Source organism: Panthera leo, chromosome B2 (assembly GCF_018350215.1).
Source record: "Panthera leo isolate Ple1 chromosome B2, P.leo_Ple1_pat1.1, whole genome shotgun sequence".
Taxonomy (NCBI): Eukaryota; Metazoa; Chordata; class Mammalia; order Carnivora; family Felidae; genus Panthera; species Panthera leo.
The window spans coordinates 142,667,006-142,687,666 of NC_056683.1; positions in this window are offsets into that span (position 1 = coordinate 142,667,006).

The following is a 20,661-nucleotide window of genomic DNA, read 5'->3' on the forward strand; positions in this document are numbered from 1 at the left end:
GCCATGTGAGGACACTTCCAGAAAATGGCTGTGTCTAAGCCAGAAAAAGAGATCTCACCCAACCATGCGGGCACCCTGATCTCAGAACTTCCAGCCTCCAGAACTGTGAGAAATAAATGTTTATTGTTTAAGCCACCAGTCTGTGGCTGTTATAACAGCCTGAATGGACTCATATACATTCTACTCTCCACTTTGCACTGAGAATAGGAAGGAAGACTTTGAGGAGAGCTGAGGGCAGAGCTCTATGGAAAGGGATAGTTTGCTCAAAAATAACATCCTATCCTCGTGATGCTTGCAAATCTCTGTGGAGTTAGCTTCTTTCTGTGATCTAATTCATTCCTGTTTCTAATCATTCTTTTAAAAATGTCCAAGAATCAATTTTCCATTATTTACATTACCATTTTTCATGATTACTGGTAACTCAGCAGCCAAGGATAGCACAATTATAAATGTTTAATTTTGTTTAGATTTAATTTTGTTTCAAGACCCTGTGCTTTGATACCCTACATAAAAAAAATTTTTTTTGGAAACCATGTGCCAATTTCAATTAACTTGTGGGAGATATTCTTTTTTCTTTTTTTAAATTTTTTAATGTTTACTTATTTTTGAGAGAGAGAGAGAGAGAGTGCAAGCAAGGGAGGGGAAGAGAGAGAGGGAGACACAGAATTCGAAGCAGGCTTCAGGCTCCAAGCTGTCAGCATGGAGCCCAATGCAGGGCTCGAACCCACGAACCGTGAGATCATGACCTGAGCTGGAGGTTGGACGCTTAACCGACTGAGCCACCCACACACTCCAGGTGAGATATTCTTAAATGAAATATAGAATGTTTTGATTTCTATGAATTGCTGAAAATATCTTTTTGGTTTCTGAGTAAATAGATGTGTGTTCTTCACTGAATATTTAATTGGATGTCCTTTGGAGATAAACCATTTAACGCCATTTGATTCAGTTTGATTTGATCCAGTTCAACTTAGCTCAATTCCATCATGTTTATTAATATTTATTATCACCTTCATTCATATATAACAATTTGTTAGCAATTTCTATCACACTCCCTAAATTTGAAAACTCATTGTCTAATTGGGGAAAAAAAAAAAAGACAATTTCAAGATAATTTAAAAGCCAAAGCATGGTTCTTGGGAGAAGCGGGGATGACATAATTAAAGCCATCATACCACACTCCCCTCCCATGTCCATGGCAGACATTGCTAATCATTGCTGCATTATCTCTGTAGTCAATGGCATCTCCAGGATCTTTCTCAGTTAGTCACTACCAATCAATCAGTATTGGTATGTTACCTAAACCCTTTATCCATCCTGGAATAAATTCTATAAATTCTCAGATGGATTCCAAACTAGAGAATTTCATCTGGGTCTGGGCCTGCAGGCTTTGTCTTAAGAAAATAAAGTAGCTTGGTAATTACAAGGATTTATTGGTTGAGCATGAATTAAAACAACATGAATCTTTACTGATTTTTTTCCAGTCAACTCAGAGCATAGATTCCTACACTATTGCAAAGAAACATTTGAGAAATTACTCAGAGTTTTGAAATCTGAAATAGAGATTAAAATTTCAAAATCTGCAAAGTGCATTGAAACTCAGGAGAGCAAGATTCCATTGTGCTTTGCCACTAATTCATTGTATAATCGTGGATGATTCTCAACCTTTCTGTACATTTGAGTTTCACTATGAGGGTTAGGAAGTGAAATATTTTTAAAACATGTCTTTCAAAATGATCCAAATTCAGCACCCTAATAAAATAATAAAAATGCAATGTTTCCTGATGGAGCTGAGGCTTGAAGCCTGAGCCCTGACCCCCATTGGCTTCCCCTCAGCCTCCACCTCAGTCTCGTGGAGACCCCTGGAATGTTTGCAAGGAACATCAGCAATTTGAAGAACACATTTTTAAAACTCCTAGACAAGAGATTCTTGGGATATCCTTCCAGCTCTACACATGTTAATGAACATAAATCAGCTAGAGGTAACTCATACAATTATGCTGAGTGTTGATAAAAATAACAAACTCTGGGAATCATTCATATTAGGGGAAAATTTGAGCAGCTGGAGCACATAGTCAGTTCTTGCCTCCATTTAGGGCCATTCACTTCCTCACCCACTCTCGAGGTCCTGGTTTTGGACCTTCTGTACGGTCCATCTGATTGTTTGCATATCACTTTGCTCTCACTGCCACGTGACAGTGTGAGATCATCTCTGTGTACATAAAACGAGAAGAATGAATAAACTTCTAGTGGACTTGGAGGCCAGATTGTTAGCTCCAGTCTGTTTTTAGCATTTTGACATTTTCTTCTTGACACCAGTTCAGTAACATATTAAAAGATTTTCCAGGGGCTGTATTAATCATAATGCCATAAAACAGACTTACTGGATCCTGCACTTCATTGAACTATTAAGGTCATATATATATATACATATATATACACACACACACACACACACACACACACATATATATAATATATATGTAGAATATATATATAGAATTTATATATAAAGTAGAATTTATATATATAGAATATATATAAAGAAGAATATATATATGTATATATATATATAGAGAGAGAGAGAGACAGAGAGAGACAGAGAGACAGAGAGAGAAAGAGAGAGATAGAAGTAGAATCTTTGTGCTCTAATAGTAGCAAAACAGGTGTCTGGTGATTTGGTTTTTCTAGGGTCTAGAGTTGCTTAGGTCTTGACCTGGCTGGGGGAGTGCTAGAGAGCCTTGACAGGTTACTTATGTCCTGTCATTTATAGATTCAGTCCTGCTGGATTTGAAGTTGGAATCACACAAGGAAAAAAAAAGACAAATTAAATCATTTAACAAAATTCTCCTTTTGATTGTTCATTCAATAATAACTAAAGAGAACTCTGGACATCCCTTCTGGGATAAACTTTCACAACAAATTTTTCAAGCTCTTGGGTTCTAAAGAAACTGGATCACTTACAGGGGATCCGAGGCCTCACAAAGATTCTAGAAAGTAGCAAAAAGAACAAAAAGATAAGTTTGGACAACATCCAACAGGACTGGAACCCAATGTCGGCAATACTCATTTGTGCTAGAGGTGATGAGCATTAAAAAAAATTTTTTTCTAGAAATTGTCTTTAAGAGGGCAAGAGTCAAAGTGAATCAGAATACACTGGGCTCTACTTAGGAAGAGGGATCTTGGAGCTGGAGGATATATCAGGCTTATTCTCACCTGCATTTTTTTCATTTGGTCTCCCTACTGACATTCTTCCAGCTCTCAGGCACTGTGTACTACCTTCTCGATGGGCTGAGACTTCAGTGGTCATGGACCGTGTCTCTTGTAAGTGTCTTATAGTCTAAGGCAGTTCTCAGCAGCTTTAAGAAATACCCCTCTTGGCCCACCTCAAACCTTCTGAATTGGAATTACTGAAGGCAGCTCCTAGAAATAAGTATTCCTTAAATATCGGGGACGGGGGAGGGCACCTGGGTGGCTCAGTCAGTTGGGTGTCCGATTTCTGCTCAGGTCATGATCTCGCGGTTGGGTGTTTGAACTCCGTGTCAGGCCCCGTGCTGACAGCTCAGAGCCTGGAGCCTGCTTTGGATTCTGTGTCTCCCTCTCTCTCTACCCTTCCCCACTCATGCTCTGTCTCTCTCTTTCTCAAAAGTATACATTATTTTTTTTTTTTTAATTTTTTTCAACGTTTATTTATTTTTGGGACAGAGAGAGACAGAGCATGAACGGGGGAGGGACAGAGAGAGAGGGAGACACAGAATCGGAAACAGGCTCCAGGCTCTGAGCCATCAGCCCAGAGCCTGACGCGGGGCTCGAACTCACGGACCGTGAGATCGTGACCTGGCTGAAGTCGGACGCTTAACCGACTGCGCCATCCAGGCGCCCCAAAAGTATACATTATTTTTTAAATTTATTTTGAGAGAGAAAGTGCAAGCAAGGGAGGAGCAGAGAGAGACAGGGGCACAGAGACAGGGAGAGAGAGAAAGAATCCCAATGTGGGGCTTGAACTCACAAACCATGAGATCACAACCTGAGCTGAAAAGTAAGTGTCAGATGCTTAACTGACTGAGCACCCAGTGTGGTGCTCGAACTCACAAAACTGCGAGATCATGACCTGAGCCAAAGTCAGACGCTTAACCAATGGAGCCACCCAGGTGTCCCCATTTAAGACGTGCTTTTCTAATCTCTGCTGATGCTGATGTAGGATGTGTGTTGCTATGATGATTAGGGGAAGGAGGTAAGGATTAGGAGTGGAGGTTGCAAGGTGGAGAAAGGTACCGACTACATAAACTTTTGTCAAGGTGACACCTCTGAGTAGGCATCGCTTGTCACTTTGCCTGCTCAACAGGGGCCACAGGTGTCTGCTACTGCCCAGGCTGAGAGCCCGGCTCACTGTCTGTCTTACATTAGTCTGGATCTCAAAGGACAACAGGTAATGAGGACTTTCCCTGGTGATAATTTTATAATGTGGCAACAGTCAATCAGGCCACCACTTTCCATTACGTATTACTTTCTAAATGACTAAATTACTTACTAAATTCTGCCATGGGCAATGTTCGCCCAGCACCAAGGCAGTCAAATACTGAAAATATCAGTTAGTCTGGTTATTTTACATAGTACAGAGTCCCAAACTCAATTGTTGGATAGAACTGGGTACTTTTCAGTTGGCTCTCTTTAGTGTGATATACCCAGGGCCAAGACAAATGTACAAGATCTTGCAGGTTTTGTACAGTTTGCAAATAACTTAATTATAGGGCCCAGAAGGCGGCAAAACAAGTCAGTGTAGGACATGGGCTAACTCAATAGGAGCAACTGAGGCAGGAAGGCACAGGTAGTCGTTCAGGTTTACAGCAGTCAAGGCAGGTGAGAGGTCTGGAGGCTGACAGCCAGGCTAGGCCTGCACTCGCAAGTCAGAAGCAACTAAAGTCAGTAACCAAGACAGAGGCCAGGAGCCAGGATCCCCGGAGGTCGGGGTCAAACCTGTGGGTAGGAGTCTGGGGTTCAAGATCATGACCGATCTCAGAGGCCAGCCCAAATTCAGAGTCAACCAATACTGCACATCACAGGTGCCAAGCACCTGCACCATATAGTTAATCCCCACCACAGTTACAGAGTAGGTGTGACCCATAGCTGAGGTGGGGCAACAGTTCCAGAGAACAGTGGGAGTAGAAAGTAGTAGAAATTTGTTGAGTGTAGGCACTCACTGTATTAGCATATATTGTTTCGTTTGGCTTTCAAAATTCAAGGCATACTTACAAATGCCGCCATAGAGCAGGATTGTGCCAGGTGCAAGGGATTTAAAGATAAATAAAACCTTGTCATCACCCCCTGACCTCAGAGGCTAGAATGGTCGTTCTCAGATGGAGCGATTTTGCCTCCCAAGGGATGTTTGTTTGGCAACAGTTTTGGTTGTCACCCCTAGGGGAGGGGGCGAAGGCCAGGGATGATGCTAAATATCCCACAATACATAGGACAGCCCCCACAGCAAAGGATTATGTGGCCCACAGTGCCAATAGTAGAGAGATTGACAAAGCCTGGCTGGGATGGTAGAACGCTCACGTACCTCTGTAAGTGCAATACAGTGTTAGGTGTGGGATGGGACTACCCACGATGCAGTGGGGATTCCGTAAGCAGGAAGGTCACATCTCCTGTGTGGGAGGGAATGGAAGGCGCTCAGGAAAGACTTCTGGAAAAGGTAGGTCTTGAAAGAGAGCAGGCGTTGCCCTGGCAGATGGGGTGCGCAGGGAGGCAGCTGTATAAGACCAGGGGCAAGGAATATGCCATGGCATTTTGATTTAGACAGTTACACTGTTACACTGTCTAAACCAAAATAGGGTTTTTTTGGCCAAGTTTTCGTTTTGGCACATTAACAAATATAATGAGAAAACATTATAATCAAAGAAATCCCCATTATCGATTCTGAAGCATGTTTTCACCACTCACTATTGTTTGGTTCACTTCGACGGGTTGAGGTCAAGACAATGAGGTTGACTTTCCCACTCGGGAGCTCTGAGCTTTCCTCTGTGAAGTGCAGAAAAGTGAAGTAACTGCACAGTCAGCTTCCTCGGCCAAGGAGGGCATAATGAAATCAAGAACCTATAAAATATTTTTGGAATTTGCTGGAACTTCTTGCATTTTTACCTAGGGCTGTCACTTTGCTAACACTTTCTCACTTCAGTCCTATTCCACAGAATTAGTCAGCTGAAGCGAGCCAGCCCTCCCTGCTGGAGATTCATTTATGAACAGAGGCTAGAAAGACAGTTTATGGAAATGTTGCCTTGTATAGTCAAACCTTAAATGTACTCCAATATACTAAAGAAACAGTAATGAGATGTCAGGATAAAAGGAGGCCAGTATCTGAGAATGCAAGAGAAAATGTAATAAATGAGTCCCTGAGCAGGAGGTGGGTTACATAAAACCCTGGCTGATGTGGCCAACAGACTTTTCTGGAACTCTGGAATTCAAACCCTCTTCTTATGGCATAGGATAGGGTTACAGGAACATAATGTGCCGGGTAATTGATCAAACCATTAAAAATAACAGCAGAAAAGTTCAGAGCTTTGACAGGCTTGATTCTTTTCAGAAGGAAGCCCGGCTTGTGAAAGTGCTGATGTGCATCTTTGCAACCTTCTATAAAAGTGTGGTGAAAAAAGGGAAATTTATACTGGCACTCCTCCACTCGTCAGCTGAATTTCCAGCGCCCTGTTCACTAGCCGGCCTCGCTGGCTGTTGGCTGACTGCGACACGGGGAAGGGAAGCCCAGAGCTCACGTTCAAAGGTGGGAGGCTGCACCTCAGCTTACGACTGGGAAATTAACCAGAGGAAGACATGGGGCCAGGGAGGGCGAAGACACATGTGGGGACGGGAAGGGTGGGGACCGGAAGGAAAGGAGGACCTTTCCTTTCTGAAGGAAAGAAGGACCTTAATCGCTGAATGAACTTTCCAGCAACAAAGATTACTGATGGCTTTGTGAGCAGAAGCAATCGCCTGCCTGGTCAGATAGCGAGGAAGAAAGCAAATATACCTAGTGGCTTTCGTGTGTGACAGAACGGCACTCCTGTGCCAGCCGGGGGCCTGAAGATATTTATAAAGCAGCACTCCCAGGGTCCCCTCAGAGAAGAGGAACACACATTGCCCTGTGTTTTCTTGTCCACTGATGTGCTGCCACTGAGCTGTGCTGGGTCCTGGTGCCTTGTCGTAACCACCGGATTAGGGGACTCTTGTGTACAAGTGGAGGAAACTGTCCCGTGATCTGGGACAGTCGGGTCATTATCTTTTACATCATTGCCTCAGTGTCCCTCGTTTTACTGGATTTGTCCTTCACTAATTAATCTTGCATTTCTTCTCTGGTCCGCATTCTGGGGACGAGGGTGGAAGAAAGAGACGGGGGTCACTGGAGGTCCACGTGCCCTCGGGCAGATTCCACCTCACACGAGAGTGCCCTGGCAAAGGCAGCCCATCACAGCTCTGCTGAGCCCTCACCTCTGGCATGGAGCCGCTTGGGAGCTTTTTTCTCATTCATCCCCAAAGACATAATCCACCCACCTGGAAGAGGTACCTTCTTCATCCCCACAAAGATGCATATGTGGGGGGCAGCCCCTCTTCTCATTGGTTTCTTATTCAGACCAGGCTACATCCCTTCCTTCTACCCGCCCCTCTCCCCCTCATGCTGCACCTGAGCTCGGGATGGTACCCCAGCTGCTGGACCCACAATGCAGAGAAGGGTGGGGACAGCCCTCCTCTGATGCCCCAGTGAATTGTTCCCATTGGAATGGTTGGGTGGGTCCAAGGTTCAGTGATGGAGGTTGCGATGTCAGCTGTGGACACACCTGCCCGTGTGCACACGTGAGTCTATGGGCAATCATGAATAGTCCTTGTATCGTGAACACAGCTGAGGATTATGTAAATCATTCCAGAACTCAGAGGAGCAGAAGAGGAGCAACCAGGGACGGACCAGGAAATTGTGTGCTTGAAAGGAATCAGAGATGTTAAGTTCTGTAAACTGAGTAACAGCACAGTAGAGGCAAGAGTCCTGCACATCCTCAGTCTGCCCCATGTGTCACACTGAGGTCGTGAGAGGGGATGGGAAGCTGTCCTCTAGAGAGCTCTTTTGGAAAAAAAGTGGCTTAGTGGGAAAGAGCCCTGCAACTAGAAAAGAGATGTGGTTCTTGCCCCAGCTCTGCCACTAAATAGCTGTGTGATCCCCTGGAAGTCAGCCACACTTTCTGGGCCTTAAGGTTTCTTGATGTTCTGAAATGCTGTGGATTTAGAAGACTAGATGGAATTGTACAGCTATGAACTGGCAGAGCCTAAAAAAGATTCTGGCCCCCTAGAAACTTCCTCCACCTCAGAAACCAGTGCCACCCCCCACGGCTTGCTTTCCAGCCTGTTCTTTTTTCCACAGACTCCAGCAGAGCTCACCTGCCCTTCAAGCCTCCGACACCTGGCATCATGGGGCCGTCAAAGGGGATCGAGTTAAGTGGCAGTGTCTGGGTGCCCCTGCCCCAGAGGGGTTCTCCATGCAGCCCGGGGTCCATGGGGCCAAAGCAGCAAGACAGGGGAGAAATGATGACATATTTCAGTACAGAAATAACAAAACAGGCTTCCACTTTCCTGCCAGCTCTGAGCTGTTTCCTCCTTGATGCTCCCCACAGATACAGAACAGAAAAGGTGACAGCACTAGCAAGGCCACAGGTGTGTGTTTGCCACGCCAAGCAGAGCATCTTAGGCTTTTGTGACCTGTGGCAAAAGAGAGTCCTATTCAATTTGGGGCTCAGTCGGTTAAGCATCCGACTCTTGATTTTGGCTCAGGTCATGATCTCACAGTTCATGAGATCAAGCCCCACATTAGTAGTAATAGCACAGTATTATATTAGTATTAGTACTAATAGCACAGAGCCTGCTTAGGATTCTGTCTCTCTCTCTCTCTCTCTCTCTCTCTCTGTCCCTACCCTCGTTCACGCGCTCTCTCTCAAAATAAATAAATACCTTTTTTAAAAAAAGAGAGAGTCTTATTCAATTCCTAATCTAGTGACAGTGGCTTTTTTACTCCCTCCCCAGCCCTACAGGACCCCATGCCCTCCAAGGGCAACGGCAGGGGTGGGCAGCTGAGAGACAGCTGACTGCTCTTCAGGGGCAATGCAGCTGTGTCGAGCATCCCGGCCTTTGTTGATGTGGCCTGTGCGGGTACATCTCTGGTGGGCACGGCACTCTCCAGCCGCAGCCCAGGGAATTCCCACCATGGGGTGGGTAGCTCCCGCGAGCCCTGTGGCATGCGAGCGCGGGCACCCTACTCTTTCTGCTCTGGCCGTGCTCAGGGGCCAGGGTCCAAGTGTCATCCCGCTGTGCCCACGCCCTCATCTCCTCCATGAAGACAAAGAGCTCAGGTGGCTCAGAGGCTCCTCTTCCCACAGGAGGTGGTGCTGCATGAGGCAGTCCCTCTGCTGAGCTCTGCCCAGCTTCCTTTGGTCCTTCCTTTGCTTCCTCAGCCCCTTCCATGCTTTGTTCCCACCCTCAGTCATCTACCACTTCTTCCTGGCTCCCTGCAAACAAGGCCCAGAGAGAGAAAAGATATTTACATATTTTTCTCCCCAGCAGACCTTCTACATCGTGCTCTCAAAACGATCATGTCTACAAGGGGCCATTTGACACCCACGGAGAATCCAGGCGGCCTGAGATCTTGCCCTGAGGCCAGGTCAGGATGCTGTAATGCCGAGATGGTCCAATACCATCTTGGTGGCCTCTTTGGTCTCAGAGGAAATGGCACAAATGGCCTGGCCACGTATGTAGCTTTAACATCAGATGCACACAGGCAGAATCAGAGATCTTCCTGTCCTGGGCTCTATACGAAGGCCTTACATGTCCGCAGTGTCTAGGGAAGTGTAATGCACACCAGCTATTTTATTAAGACCCATAAAACAAACCAAGAAAAAGTGTGCCGTGACTTTTTCATAATCATATATGTTCAGGCCTCTGAAAATGGTGCTTTATGTGAAATATGTTTTCTTATTGAAATATAAGTTACTGACACTTAAAAAGTGAAACAAACGTCCTAACGTTTATAAAAGCACTTAAACAATGGCAATGTCCATTTCATAAGAGCAATTCATGCATAAAAATAGTGATGGCACTACCTGTAAAATGGCCTAGCACTGTCTAGACAAACACAAACTTGGAACAGCTCAGATTTGGAACAAATGGATTCCTTCTAGAAATGTAATCTCCATTCATGTTTTGTCTGAAAAGCCAAACAGCCTATAGAAATAGGATTCCCTTGCTATCTTTTTTTTTTTTTTAAGTTTATTTATTTTGAGAGAGAGAGAGAGAGTGAGCGTGCAAGCTGGGGAAGGACAAAGACAGAGAAAGAGAGAGAGAGAATCCCCAGCAGGCTCCACTCTGTCAGCAGGAGCCCAATGTGGGCCTCAAACCTATGAACTATGAGATCATGACCTGAGATGAAGTCAAGAGTAAGCCACCCAGGCACCCCTCACTTGCTATCTTTGATTCAAGAGAACATTTTTAGGACTATTGGGTCAACATCAACCAAGATAATCTGGCTACCAAAGATGAAAGCATGCACCTCTAGAAATCATTATCTTTTGAGAACTAACCTAAGTGGACCAATAATTACAGAAATAGTGGCTAAGTGAATCCAGAGGCTTCACGTCTTCCTAGAATTGATTGTAGTACCACTGATATTACACCGAATGGACTAATGATCCCCAAACTCTGGGCAAAGGGCGAGGGATTCATAAAGCCATATGGACAAAAAGTGTGGCATAATATTTTTCAAATGTATGTAGATGCTGTTAGAATTAGTAAAGTATAGTTTAGAAGTATTGCTCTTTAACATTGACTCAGTGGATATTAACAATACATCTGGGGGCGGCAGCGGTGATTCCCTGAAACGTGTTTCGTGTTGCCAAGTTGAGAATCACATGAGGAAGCTTTTAGGTCTTCAGATCAAGTCACCCATCCTTTTAGGTGGCTGTTACTAATTTTGTAACGTTTTTGACTTTCCTCTGGCATTATTCACCGTTGAGGGAACTTATCCTGAATTGTGTCCTACTTGTCAGAGTATTTTTGAAAACATTCAAAAGTCCAGTGTGTCTCAGTTTCACCCCAAGGGTGGCTATTTAGGGAGATTTCCACTAGGTCTGATTGTACTTGATATTGGTTTATGCTGTTTCCGGTCTATCGCTTTCAGCCATCTCTGGAATGTTCAAAGAAATGAGTACTGAGGACTACAAAATGGTATCACTTAGGGAGACAGATCAGTCATGAGCAATCTCTGGGTACAGTTCCACCTAGTGCTATCCACTCAGCTTCTTCATTCCATTAAGTGAGCTAAATTATTTAAGTGGGTAGGCGTGGCTCTGGCCCGATGTTCAGCATGAGTTGCTGGGGGGCTTTTTCCGCTGAGAGCCTTTGGGGGTGCCATTACTCTAGTCTTGATATGATGGTCGCTTGTGGATGGAACCACTTCTAGAAGCACAGTCAAAGCAGGCTGGAGGAGACAAAGTGTGAGCCGAGCCATGACAAAGTGTGGCATCGTTTCAGAAGAGCCCAGCGTAGAGCAGCCCAAGAGAGTCAGTTGCAGTCTCCGAGGGTATGTAGACACCCACTGCTTTTGCCAGCAGATCTTCCAGAAGATGTGAAAACTAAGACACTTATCTAGGGGACTAATGCAATAGAAAATTGACCCTAAAAAAACAGTTTCTTTTTTATTCCTTGTGATGGTTTTAATGTTCCAGTAACTCACGCTTTCTTTTGAGAGTTGAAGATAAAGCATCCTTCCAAAACCCTGTTCCATATGCATCTAGAACTGCCTCTACACATGTCCAGTCCTAGATGCATTTTGTGGGGCAGGGAAGGAAGGTTGTCTTGGATATTGATAAACAGCAGGATAACAGGAAATGCTTTCCCTCTCCAGCAAAGACCTCCTGAGGTCCCGCCCACTGTTTGATCTTTTCTCTTCTGAATTTGAAATGAGTGATCCAGATCGGTGGTATGAGAACCATGCCCTGCAGAACGCTGAGCTGGAAGATGGCTGGGACCTGGTGCCTCGTTAAATCAAACAAATATTCTGAGCAGTTAAAACACCCTTAGAGACACTATGTTTACATGTCTAGCTTCTAACAACAACGGAAATTGGAGCGAGTTAGATTGGAGGTCTGGGCGTCCACTGCCAGCAACATGCTCAGGAGTTCTCGGACAGTTCAGAGTCATTGCTTTTCTGTTTCCTGTCACTTCTCCCAGTACAGACCCTCCTTATTTCCAGTTTCCTGGACTCCTCCTTCCCTGATCCTCCTCGTGGCAGACCATTTACTCCCACTGCAAGTATCCTTCTGGCCTCTGCAACAAGGCTTGCTGAGTGTCTGTAACCTGACATCTCCCTGGTTTGTCTCAGGGAGGGACACCCCCCGCCCCCAACCTTCTGCAAGAGTAAGGCTGATCTCTGGGGTCCTTAGGGGATCCTGAAACATTTTGATTCTTCTTTACCAGAGACAGGAAGAGAGAACCTATAGCAAATCTAGTTTTTGTTATTCCTGCAAAAAATTTTAACTTTCTATTTTTTTCTACTCAGAGACAACCCTGAAATATAAAGTAAATTGCCAATAGAGTTGTGTCCCCTCACTTTAGAATTATATAATATAATGTATTTTGTTCTGTTTTGAGGTGTGACAGCAGTTCCACGTGTAGCAGGTTTTTCTCATGATTGTAAGGGGCAACAGATACATCCGGGATTGGTCCAAATGCTGGTCAAATACCCTTGAGGTTTTATTTATCCATTTGTCTATTGGGGTTTGTAAAAAGTAATTTATTTTCCCCATGATTTTAGATCTGTATGTTTCGCATAAAAGGGAGATCACAGAGTGTAAAGTCTGAGACGGAAATAGCTAATAACTAGTAGTGGCCAAATTCAATTTGTAAATACTTTGAACTTGCTTCCAAAGTAATAGCACTCTGTTCTTCAAAATGGAATGGTAGTGGACTCCTCAAGCGCCTTCCAGGTTCAACCTCTGCCCCCTGGGCTCAGCCTCTGCTCACCCCAGAGTGAAGGGCTCTTTCTGGGTTGGTGACTTCCGCCCCCAACAGGATGGGGTAACAGGGACAGATGTACCTTCCTACCCCAACCAATGAAAAAACTGAAAAAACATATGAAACAACTGCTTTCAAGGCACTTCTGGGGCAGCAGGACGAGTACTCGGGAGTGTCTTGCCCCAATGAAAAGGAAGAGGCTGTCAGAACTGACAACACAAAGAGGCCAAACTGTGTGCTGCCTCCAAGAAACGCAGTTTAAATATAAAGACACAAAAAGATTGTAAGTGAAGGCCTACAGAAAGGCCAACACCAATCAGAAGAAAACAAGGACAGCTGTATTAATATCAAACAAAATCTATTTTAGAAGAAAAAAATATCAGATATGAGAGGGTAATTTCATAACGGCAAAAGGTCAAACAATCAGGATGATATAAAATCCTAAATGTTTATGCTCTTAATGATGTTTATGCTTCCCGGGCACCTGGGTGGCTCAGTCGGTTAAGCATCCAACTTCGGCTCAGGTCATGATCTCGCGGTTTGTGGGTTTGTGCCCTGCATCAGGCTCTGTGCTGACAGCTCAGAGCCTGGAGCCTGCTTCGGATTCTGTGTCTCCCCCTCTCTCTGCTCCTTCCCCGCTTGTGCTCTGTCTCTGTCTCTCTCTCTCAAATATAAACATTAAAAAATTTTTTTAAAAAATTACAGAGCTTCAAAGTCCGTGCCATTAGAGCTGGAACCTGGGGCTCCAGCGTAGACTGTCCTTTCCCATGGAAGAGCAAAGAAATAACATCCAATTTGACAGTGGAAACAGTTGTGGAGCCCCTTTCAGCCAAAGATTAAGGGTGTAGCGAAACCAAACCTCCAGGGGCCCTACTTTGCCAACTCTTCCTACTTTCACTCCAAAAAAGGGTAAGGAGTTTGCTCTCCAACCACCGGTATCACGGCTCACCTGATACTTCTTTTTGGATGCAAGGCCCCTGTGATGGTGACTGGAAAGTCATAGTTACTAATACATAATAAGAAGCCTAACAAGGGTTATCCCTGCTTGGCATTGACTTTGACTCTCTTAGGAAGCTTTCCCATAGGTGTGCTTTGACAAAGCGAACGTCCTGGTTGAGGGCTTTTCTCGCAGACATCCTGGGGTCTGGGGTGGAGCACGCCTGGGGGACCGTATGGCTGGCCCAGCCGCTCAGGAGTTCTGTTCTTGGGCAAGGTTTGCAGCCTCCCCATGTCTGGCTTTCCTCTTCTCTAGTGGGGACAATACTAGTACCTGCCCTGTGGGTTGTTTCGAGAACCGAGTTTTCTAAAGTGCTTAGCTGAGCGCTGGCACACAGTAAGTGCCACATAGGTGTTTTCTGAGCACAAGACACAATTTTTAGCAGCCGCCTTGAAGCAAACACACAGGCAAAGGTTTCGTGTTGTGCTCACTGCTCCGGGCCACTTCAGCTGTTGCTTCTCTCCGCAAGCTCCACGAAGCTGGTGTGCCTTATGGAAGCTTACGGTATCTTATGATACGTCCCCGTGGCCACAAAGCCGAGACCCCGCCAGCTTCAAGTGGGCATGGCATCCGGCTGGTCCAGTGGCCTCTCTTCCATTTTCCAAGAGAAGAATCTCTAAACTAGTCAAGGACTCATCTTCATCCCGGTAACAGAATTTTTCATTAGGGGTGTTGAACAGTCTGTGACAAGGTTTACAAAGTTCTCAAATTTGAAAATGTGTTGAGGCGATGGGAAAAATATAGGAAATAAGGGAAAACATCACTGTTCTTTATTATTATTTGCTGCCCCCACACTGTTTCCCCATTTTCCGACACACTGGGGACGTTTCTTCCAGTGACAGCAGCCCCCTCTGCGTGGTAGTAGGAAAAGCATGGGGAGAGGTGGCAAAGCCAATGGAGCAGGGGCATTTTGAACTTTCCATACCCAGGCCTCACCCTAAAAAATGGTAAAGCATTTCAGAACGCAAAGTAAAACAAGAAAGGCTTTTTGGCACACTACAAGAAGACCAAAAACGTTCTAGGAACTCCGTGTGGCAGGCACCGCGATGGGCTCCACCCTTGAAGAAAGCCACGTGGCTTCAGCCTCCAGCCCCGGGGCACCAACTACCTGTCAGCCTCTCCTGAAACGGGCTCTGGATCCAGGGGAGAAGGTCTGTCTTCATCTGCCACTGGTCCCTTAAGACAACTGTGATGGGAGCAGATAAACAACCCTCCTGCCAACTTCAGGACACATGAAGTTCCTGTTCAAACAATAGGAAAACATGTTTCGGTGGGAGGTGAACCTCAAAGCAATAGGCTCCAGCTTCTGCTGCTCCGACAGGGGTTTGGTCAGTGTAACCGCCCTTCTGTGGGTGCTACTTGAAGCCAAGAAACACGTGTCCCCACTGCAGCTTCCAACACAAACTTCCTTAGCTCTGTCGTCTCCCAGACAAGCATTCTTGCCTCTGCAGATGCAGGCCTTGCGGTCCTGGGGCTTCTCCTCCGGCAAAGTGACTCAGAGAACACAAAAGACCAATGTTTTCTAACTTGCTGGTTCAATCAGGGTTTTAGCGTCCCTACCAAGGGGGTGCTGACCACTTTTTCACCCATAAAACGCAGTCTGCTTCTATCTTAGCCACCATTGATGGCTTGCGTGTTTTCTCTAGGATCCCTGCGGATGCTTTGAACCTCTTCTCACCAACTGGGGCTCCTGAAGTGTTAGGTGGCTCTTAAGAACTGGCAAAAATCAGTTTACTAAAAAGGAGAAGAGAATCAATGGATACTGAACCTTTGTTTTAGGATCATGATGTCAAATATACTGCTTATCTCTCTCTGCAGCCAAACAACTTTGCACTGGCTTTTATTAGTGTACTAGAAAAAAAATAGGTTGAAATGAGATTAATATTTTTATTTTTTTATTCAAAAAAATTTTTTAGTGTTTATTTATTTTTGAGAGAGAGAGAGAGAGAGTGCGAGCAAGAGAGGGGCAGAGAGAGAAGGAGACACGGAATCGAAAGCAGGCTCCAGGCTCTGAGCTGTCAGCACAGAGCCCAATGCAGGGCTCGAACCCACGAACCATGAGATCATGACCTGAGCCAAAGTCAGACGCCCAACTGACTGAGCCACCAAGGCGCCCCTATTTAAATTTTTTTTTTAATGTTTATTTCTTTTTGAGAGAGAGAGAGAAAGAGAACACAAGCAGGGGAGGGGCAGAGAGAGAGAGAGAGAGGGAGACACAGATTCCGAAGCAGGCTCCAGGCTCTGAGCTGTCAGCAGCATAGAGCCCACCCAATGCGGGGCTTGAACCCACAAACCGTGAGCTCATGATCTGAGCCTGAAGCCGACTGAGCCACCCAGGCACCCCAAGATTGATATTTTTAAACTTACCTGCTTCATCTCTTACCAAAAATATAATAATAATGGGAAACAAAGAAGGCCACCACTTCATGAGAAAAATGAATTCTATGTACCACGTGATTAACACTTAAGAGGTGATAATGACATTGTGCTCAGCATATGCAATATTTTCTTTAGTCTTTTCTCATTCAATTCTTATAATTATTCCATAAACTTGGAAGAGTAGATATGATTATCGTTACCTTGTAAATATGACTTGTCTGATGCCGCGTGATGATGTAGTGTCAGAGCTGAAAGAAGAATTCGGTTCTCCTCAGAACCGGTACTGGATCCCTCTGTGGCCAGACAGGCTCCTCTCAGCCCCGGATCCAGCCCATCTGTTCCCACTGTGATATTGGAGGCTCCTGGCCTTCTTCATTCTCATCCCGCAGCCCCCACCCTGGGAAGGCAGCCCTTTAACAAAATACTAAATAACGGGACGGCACTCCAGCCGAGGTTTGGTATGATACCGTGAAGATCAAATTACTGGAAAGGACCTGCATCTCCCCGTAATGCCTGCCTTACACAAGGATCACATACAAAGCAGGTGCTCTGTGTCACCGGGCCCTGCAACTTTTAGAACCAGCCAAGCTAATGTGGGACAGGGAAGGGACGCCACATGCTGGTGGGGGCCAGCATTCAGCCACGTGGGAGGAGCGGGTGGTGGTAATGGGGTCTGAAGGTGCAGCCAGTCAAACTGCAGAACTCCAGACTTTGGCCGTTCTCGAATGTGTCTTCATCAGCAGAATCTACTCCTCGATAGAATGCTGGCGTGGAACCCCTTCGTGTAAGTCGGCTACCAGGAGAGCTGCCTCTGGCCAAGCCGGGGAGGAAGCTGAAAACACCCAGCTCCCAGTTCCCTGGGTCCCAAAGGCCTCTCCTTGTGCCAGGGGTCACAATTTGAAAACCACTGACCTAATCCAACTCCCTGCTTTTACAGATTTGAAAGCTGGGCCTGGAGCAGCTAAATGGCCTGCCAAAGGATATTTATGTGACAAAGCCCGCGCTGCTGTCCTCAACCCCAGCTTTAGGCAGAGAGATTAAAAAAGCTTAGACTCTGGTACTGCAGGGTCTGGAGCTGATTCCTTGCTACACTACTCATTGGCTGTTTGACTTCGGACAAGATCCTGAACCCTTGTTAGCCTCAGTTTTCCCAATGGCAAGATGCAGGTGATAATAGCTGCACACCTGCCTCAGAGGGTTGTGGGGAGGCCTGAATGAGAGAGTAAAGCACTGGGAACAGCACGTAGCAGGGACTAAACATCACCCTGTTTAGTCGCAACATTCCTGTTGCGACACAGGAATCAGCTGCCTGAGCTGGAAGCTTGGTAACAGCGACTTTTCGTGAGGTGTTTCCCCTTCACAATGCACACCAAGGCCCCTTTCCGGTGTTCCCAGGTGATGCCGGTAGGATTAATCGTATTTCCTCTTTAGTCCATACTGCATTGGTGACCATCACCCATTGCTTTAGCTGTCTATCGCTCTAGGACAAGTCACCCCAAGACTGAGGGGCTCAAAACCACAACCATCTCCGTGCCTGCCATCCTGTGCTTTGGGAACCGGGTAGGACTTGCAAGCGATGCTTCCCTGACCTGGTGTCAGTTGGGTGACTCAGCTCCTACCCACGTGACCTCTCTTTCCCTACACCCCTCACCATTCGGTGATGGCGCTGGGTTTCTAACATGGCCGCTGGCTTCGAAGGGGGCACCGCGGAAGCGGAAGCGGAAACGGGGAGGCCTCCTGAAGTCAGGGCTCAGGGTAGCCGCCTGTTGGTCACACAAGCCTCCCAGCAGCCTGAGTTCGGGGGGAGGAAATTGGTTCTATCTCTGGGTAGGAGGGGCTTCCCGTGGACACAAGGAGGGGGCGCTCTTGGCACCCGTCAGCAATGCTGACCACCCTGCAGACAATTTACCAAAGTGCTCTTTTTGCAATTTACCACACTTATTACAGCTGTTTATCTCGCAAGTCTTCCTCCTCTGGGTGCACCGTGGTGTGTTTATCCGGTCGCCTCAGGGCAAAGCACACAGACTGACGTGCAGACTATATGCTGATTGAATTTAGTGAAAAACAAAATGAATGAATCTTGGTTTTAGCCTTAACTTGTCAACAGTAACAGACAAAAACCACTCGAAGTCGTATTTAAGACTTGGAAAACGTCAGACTTTCATTCCTTTTTTAACTTTCAATGCACGTACTTCTCTCTCTCTCTCTCTCTCTCTCTGCCATTGTGTTTTCAGCCTTTGGGCTCTGCAAATAGGAAAATAACAGTTTTGAAAGGATGTCATAAGAAAAAGTGAACTTCACCCAAACTGCAGACCAAGGTGGTCTGACTGGAGAGTGTGTGGGGGGAGGGATAGTCAAGCCTTGAAAAAAGATGAGATGGGTTTAATATTTATGTACGCGTTGAAAACTGAAACTTCAAAAAAAGTACATGATTTCTTAAAGCAAAGCAAAGTTTAGCAATAAAAACAAATCCTCATAACGTCTCTTAGGGAAGCTACACTTTAGCCTCAGGGCACATTCTTGCCTCAAACCTTGGTAAATAGATTTTTCTCTTCACAGAAAGCTGTAAAGCAGATCCTGGGTTGGCATAATGAAGCTTTGTTTCTATCTTCGCAGCCAAGCTAAACAGCGCGCAGTCCCGTGTCAGCCGAACTGCCCAGGAAGGAGAATGCAGGGGGCTGAAGCAGGGCCCAGAAAGGGAGCAAGGGCCCCACCTCGGCGAAGTGCGTTCACGGGCCTCGGGGGCCCTGGCCCAGTCCTGGCCTCTCCGCACAGCCAAAGGCAAACCGGATACCCTTCTTTTCTCAGTGGCGGTGGATTCCTGCAGCTGTGTCCTCAACCAGGGATTGAAAACCAAGGGAGGCAGTGGGGCTGGGGGTGTGGGTGGGAGGGGTGAACAAACTTTCCACTTTACCATGCGCTTGGAACAAGACAAATCCCTAAATTGTCACTGCAGTTTAAGCAACCCCAGCCATGTGGAAACTCGGGGGGCCTGAAGCCAGGACCATTTGTCAAGCATATTGGATTCCAAAAAGGAATCTTAATAGTTACCAAGAAAACCTTGCACTCTTTGGGAGGGAGACAGAGCTCTGTTAGGAGTTAGGCAGATATGCTTCCCTGGAACACTTCTGCCCCCCGGTTTAGGCTGGTTGTTTATTCTTGTGAGCTGTGCTTTGGGGACCGGCAAACTCCAGATGAGCCACATTAATCCCCATCCTGGTGGCACAGACTTTGCAGACTGTGAGGCTGGGCGGTGGGGGGATGGTGCTGCTTGGTTACTAGCTGGGAGTAATGGCTTAAACCGAGAAGAAGGGGCATGAGGACTCAAGCTGGGGTCCCGGCACCAATGAGGGGCCAAACCCAGCGGCTGCCATTTCCCAGCTATCCCATCTTCGAGGCTTTATTTTCTAGGAGCCTCTCGATTTCCTCACGTGCAGAACAGAGGTAATCACTCCTTCTCGTAGGGTTGTGGGAGGACCATGTTCTTCAGCACCACACGAGGACTTCATAAATCAGCTCTTACTAGTCACTTAAGAGCATGTGATCCAAAGCTGTACCTACAGTCCTACATTCATGGAACTTTCCCAGGAGAAGAATTCATTAGCACAAATCCCCATTTTATGGCAGCGATACAGAACAAAGAGACCACGTGAGCTCAGAAGAAAGACATTTGAGTTCATGGGCATAGGTCTCAAGGGAATCAGACTAGCAGTTATCAAATGCCAAATTATTTGTCTCACTCACTGCACGGAAACCTTGTAGAAGAATGTTCTTTTCTCCACAGCTGACTGTATTGATGCAGAAGAACAGTCTCAAGGTAAATGTAGTTTTAAGAGACATTAACGTCCTCTGCACAAGCACGTTCTTGAACATAAGCACCTGGAGCTTGAGCAGAACGAGTCCGAAGGTGTCCAGGTCGGTAGTTGAAGAGGATCTTACTGAAAGCCTCACGCTTTTACACATCTTCACCCAGTAATTTTCAAGAGTGTGAACTATCTATAATTTCTCCTTTACGGGCAGTAAATAATTACTGCTTTGTCATAAGAAAAAAAAGATTGTATTTTAACTGAGAGAGGAACCAGCGTTCACAGGCTTGAGTATGATCCTACAGAAAAAGGAGATGAATCTTTGGCTCTCCGTTCTGGTAGATTCAATGCTACCTTACCAGTGGAAGGGAAACTCAGACATACTTAGAAGCTGCTAGGTTGAAACTATCTGGAAGAGCTCATCAGACCAGCCAGGGCTAT